The sequence below is a fragment of the Lithobates pipiens genome, unplaced genomic scaffold (assembly GCF_037356315.1).
Source record: "Lithobates pipiens isolate NorthernLeopardFrog02 unplaced genomic scaffold, aLitPip1_a1.2 Scaffold_25, whole genome shotgun sequence".
NCBI classification, from domain to species: domain Eukaryota; kingdom Metazoa; phylum Chordata; class Amphibia; order Anura; family Ranidae; genus Lithobates; species Lithobates pipiens.
Window position 1 is genome coordinate 226,442,734 of NW_027507787.1, and position 6,000 is coordinate 226,448,733.

Genomic DNA, 6,000 nt, shown 5'->3' on the forward strand with positions numbered 1-6,000 from the left:
CTGAGGTGGAGTGCTGATGTTTTGGGGATGTGTGAGCTACAAGAAATTTGATCAAAATTGATGGCAAGATGAATGCAGTGTGTTATCAAAAACTACTGGAGGAACATTTGCATTCATCAGCCAGGAAGCTGCGCACGGGACGTACTTAGACATTCCAACATGACAATGATCCAAAACACAAGGCCAAGTCGACCTGTCATTGGCTAAAGCAGAAAAAAGTGAAGGTTCTGGAGTGGCCATCTCAGTCTCCTGACCTTACTATCATTGAGCCACTGTGGGGAGATCTCAAATTTGCAGTTCATGCAAGACAGCCCAAGAATTTACAGGAACTGTTGGCAACACAAGAGGCATGGGCAGATTTACCATCTGATAAGATAAAGAGCCTCATCCACAAATACCACAAAAGACTTGAAGCTGTTATCGATGTTAAAAGGGGCAATACACGGTACTAAGAACTATGTAAACTTTTGATCAGGGTCATTTGGGTAGTTTCTGTTGCCATTATGATTTATAAAGAGTAAACACAGTTGAGTGATAATAAATGGCTTCAGCCAAACACTAACAATGAGTGAAAGAAAAGTTTTTGTGTTATTCTTATTCTCTGAAAAATTGCAGAGAAATCAAATTCTGCCAGGGTATGTAAACTTATGAGCACAACTGTATATGCAACCATTTTTTCCCTAAAAATATAGAAAATTACAAACATAGAAATCCGATACAATTATGGGGATTGTATAATTGTAGATATACTTATATTCACTTTTTTGATAATAAGGGAAAGGCAAATGCATTTAGAAAGGTTTTACTTTAATCTTGTTTTGCTGAATCCTGACTCCTGAGCAGTGGTGGCCCATCCAGTAGGGGCGCCCGGACGCCACCCCCTCTATCCTTGCCATCCCTCCTATGTGAATAATGGATAGATTCATGCATAGCATAGCATTTATCTACCCATGGCTGCTGCAGACATCCGACCCCTTTTAGGGTGCCTTTTTTGCCTGCCTTATTTCAGTAAATTATTCAACTCTCAAAGGTTCCTAAACCTGTATCTCAATCGTACTTTTAGTTATATCTAAATAAAATCCCCAGTAAATGAATCAATTCTTAAATGTTCATAGCACTATAAACATCTCAGTCGTACTTGTAAATATATCTAAATAAAACATTTATATATATATATATATATATATATATATATATATACGGTATCTCAAATATTACCTCACAGAATCAGCAGATCACAAATATCTTGCTATGTGATGATGAGATATATAAAGAGCATCTATAGCCTAAGGGAGGACGTAGATGGTACCTCAACGGGATTCAGATGCAAAATAAAATTACTGAAAATAATTAATGCATTTGTGAATTAAACAAACTAAAAAACAATTTAGATTCAGAAGTAAGTCAAAAAGCATTATGCCTTGTGGCCAGGAAGGCAACACAATGCATTTTGGGATGGCATGATAGGTCTTATGTCCCTTTTGACCTGCAAAATATTTACATTATCCAATATTATGAAGAACAAAATACAGTAAACTTTCAGAAACTTGTTCTAAAATTATTGGTGAACTGTCCAGGTGGTCCCCATATTTTAGAGTTGTATAGCCAAGATGGGCCTTATTCCCCCTAGACTTGGTTTAGGGACAATTGACCATTTTCATGTCTTATAATTTCTTCCTCCTTCTCATGCAAATACTCAAGATGATCAAGACACCCTACTTGCTCACGTGCAGATGTCATCCATTATTGATTGTAGTAGATAGTCACATTTATCTGGACATTTCTCAACTTATCCAAGAAGCTTCTTCAGTGCTAATGGGGGGCCAGGGTCATACCACAGCATTTAAACCACACAGGAATCTCATTAACCTCAAACACCATGGGAGGTGTCAATGCAATTGTTGATTTTCAAGGCCAGGGATGAGATTTATGTTCAGGTCATGTAGCGTTCAACCCAAACTTTGCATGTTCTGTGTTTGGGAAAATGGCAAACTATTGATTCTATTTGTCTTTGCACTCAAACCTAATTATTGTAATACATTACATAAAGTGTAAATTGTGGTCAGTTGGCATAATATGGCTAAAATGTAGGGGCTGTAAATGTGCCAGCCCCCTCTCTATAAAGTCAACTCTCCCATCAGCCTTCTAAATGTCAGTGTGTGTTGGAGTTGGATTCACCAATTGTTTTCACAGTAAATAGACTTGTCACTCATTTTTTGGGGCTTTGTGTTTCAGCAATAACTTATTTTTTTTTTTTGCTGAGGTGTTTATTTTTAACTTTATTTTTTTTCACATCCTATTTTTGTTCAAATTTCTGCTAAGAAAAAAATTTCCCAAATGCTCAAAGGGAGAAGCAAAGTTTCTTCACATGAAACTAGTAGGGCACCAGCAGGTTTTGCATTTTCATGGCAGAATGGTAGTTGAAGTCTGAGGTGGTGGAGTAGATAACCAAGCCTTCATTATCATCTTCTTCCCCCAGGCACACAGTAGTTCAGTGTCTTTGGCAGCTGTAAACTTCAAATGTGCCCTCTTCTTTCTTCTCTTTTACAACTTATCTTGCTGTTGCCTCAAAAACTGGCATTGAGAAGTCAACTGAATTATTGAAGCACACCATAAGTTACTTGCTTTAAAGATGATGCATAGGAATGTATCAGACGTTGAGAAAGAGAGCACCCTAAGCATAGAAGGAGGGGAAGACAGAGGTAGAAGCAATTGCCCTTGATTTATGCAGCTTCAGCTGACTTCCAAGTGGGCTTGAGCAATGAGCTGGGTGAGGATAATAAGGTGACTGTACCTGGGTGCCAGATTGCAGCTATTAAGGCACTGCTGTTGGCTGACACTAGCACTGGTGCAACTAGCAGTCAGGACACTGTTGCTGGTTTACCGTGGCTCTGGCGACACTGCACTGATCTGGCTAGGGATCAGGATACAATTAATGGCTGCACTGGTCTGGTGACACTGGCACTGGTGTGGATAGTAATCATAAATATTTTGCCGGCTGCACTGGCTCTGGCGACACTACATCTTGTGTGGCGATGATCAGGTACACTGCTTTTGCCCTACAATGTGTCTGGCTGCACTGGTATGGACACACTGGTGCTTGTGTGACAGGACAGTGATCAGGGACACTTATTAGCTTACCCTCATACCAGTTTCTATGATTTTTAATAATTATTGATTTCAAGTGTTACGAAATGTTGGAATTATCAAAGAACGGTTTGTGCCTGTTCTCCATATCTTATGGGCTTAATTAAGCACGCTTATAAGTATTGCAAAAAGATTGTTATATCTTTCACAAACATAAGCGTTGTTTCTCTTTTATATAACTATATATGGTAATATTACAAGATTGTAAGGTTTTCTGGTTCAGACAATAAAGTTAAGTCCAATGAGCTGCCAGCATGCGCCCAAAGACTTGTGACTTCTACTAATATAAAAAGCTAAGTTTCTCATCATTGGGTATGACTCCTGACTTGAATCTATACATTTAAGGGCCTCACCCATAAGTATCAATACCTATGAATAAAGCTTCTTCTTTTCTGCAGAGCGGGAGTCTTGATTGATCTAAGGTGAACAGGAGATTTGCCTGACATTGTGGGGGCTCGTCCGGGATCTGACCATTGGATGCCATTGTCCATGGACCTCCAGGTGATCGGTGATTAATTTGAAAATATTCACCAATAAAAAGACCTCCGGTCAGATTGACCTTAAACAGGGGCCAGTCGGAGACTGGATATTTGGTCTGATGTCCAGATCCATAACCCGTAGCTCTTGTCCTCCTGCTCAGAGTAAGGTAATCTTTCTTTTGGCTTACGATTGTAGGGAAAATAGTGTTATCGTGTGGTCTCTATATTGTGGTGATTTTTTTCCTATGTATGATAGCGCAAGTTGTTTTTCTTTAGCATTGAGAGAGTAAGAGTACCAGTGGCCCCAGTGGGATTCTGTAGAGGGAATCTCTGGGGTGCTGAAGACAGGGCCATCTGGACCTGGGCCAAGGTAACTAGAAATGGGTCCTCTGCTGAGGTAGAAAAAAAAATGAATGACAAGTTTTGTCACAAGGGAAGAGATATTGTGAGTCAGCACTGTATTGTTAGAATTGTCCGGACATCTAAGATGACTAATTTTACTTTTTTATGCTTTAACTAACTGTACTTTAGGGTGAAAGAGGTGAAGGTATACAGTGGTGTGAAAAAGTGTTTGCCCCCTTCCTCATTTCCTGTTCCTTTGCATGTTTGTCACATTTAAGTGTTTCGGAACATCAAACCAATTTAAACAATAGTCAAGGACAACACAAGTAAACACAAAATGCAATTTGTAAATGAAGGTGTTTATTATTAACCAGTTGCCGACCGCCGCACGCCGATGTACGTCGGCAGAATGGCACGGGCAGGCATAAGGGCTTACATGTACGTCCCTTGCCTCCCGCGGGTCGGGGGCCCTATCGGGCCCCCGCCCGGTGCCTGCGGCGGTCGGTTTTCGTCCGGGAGCGATCCGGGACGAGGGGGCGGCCATTCATTCATGGCCACCCCCTCGCGATCGCTCCCGACGAATAGAAATCCCCCGTGACATCACTTCCTCTCCTGTAATGTAAACACAGGAGAGGAAGTGATGTATTCTCTCCTCCGTGTCGGTATTTTCCGTTCCGACACGGAGGAGAGCGGATCGGTGAGTTGCACCAACACTCTACACACACAGTAGAACATGCCAGGCACACTCGCACCCCCCCTTTACCCCCCGATCACCCCCCCAATTACCCCTGCCCCCCAGTCACAGTGACACCAATGTCATTTTTTTTTTTTTTTTTTTTTTGCATTGGTGTCATTTGTGACTGTAATAACTGTTAGGGCAGTTAGAGTTAGCCCCCTTTAGTTCTAATGTACCCCCCTAACCCCCCCAATAAAGGTTTAACCCCGTGATCACCCCCCGTCGCCAGTGTCACTAAGGCTGGGTTCACATTGCAGCGGTTTATGAGAACGAATGTGATTCGCACCGCACTGCAGTGCAAATCACATCCGATCTCTGTGCGATTCGAGTTCAGCCATTCGCCGCACCCGCCGCACCCGCCACACCCGCCGCACCCGCCGCAAATTCGCACGGGACCCTTTTTTTGGCCCGCAGCAGAATCGGATCGCATGGGTGTTCACACCATGCGATCCGAGTTTGCAGATCGCACTGCGATATGCGAACTGATCTGGGGGTGTCAGTAACATTTCACTGACACTCCCAGCAGTTCGCATAGGGCAGTGTGAACTGCCGCCGGGAGGCATGCGATGCGGGAACCCGCCGCGGATTCGCGGCGTTTCCGCATCGCTCCAGTGTGAACCCAGCCTAATAAGCGATCATTTTTCTGATCGCCGTATTAGTGTCACAAGTGACGCTAGTTAGGCAGGTAGGTATTTAGGTTCGCCGCAGCTTTTTATAGCGCCAGGGGCCCCCATATACTACCGCATAAAGCCCCCTGATTGCCCCCTAGTTAACCCTTTCACCAGTGATCACCATATAACTGTTACAGGTGACGCTGGTTGGTTAGTTATTTTTTTATAGTTTCAGGGCACCCGCCATTTATTACCTAATAAAGGTTTAACCCCCTGATCACCCGGCGGGTGTCATTTGTGACTAATAACTGTTAGGGCAGTTAGGGTTAGCCCCCTTTAGTTCTAAGGTACCCCCCTAACCCCCCCAATAAAGGTTTAACCCCGTGATCACCCCCGTCGCCAGTGTCACTAAGGCTGGGTTCACATTGCAGCGGTTTATGAGAACGGATGTGATTCGCACCGCACTGCAGTGCAAATCACATCCGATCTCTGTGCGATTCGAGTTCAGCCATTCGCCGCACCCGCCACACCCGCCACACCCGCCGCAAATTCGCACGGGACCCTTTTTTTGGCCCGCAGCAGAATCGGATCGCATGGGTGTTCACACCATGCGATCCGAGTTTGCAGATCGCACTGCGATATGCGAACTGATCTGGGGGTGTCAGTAACATTTCACTGACACTCC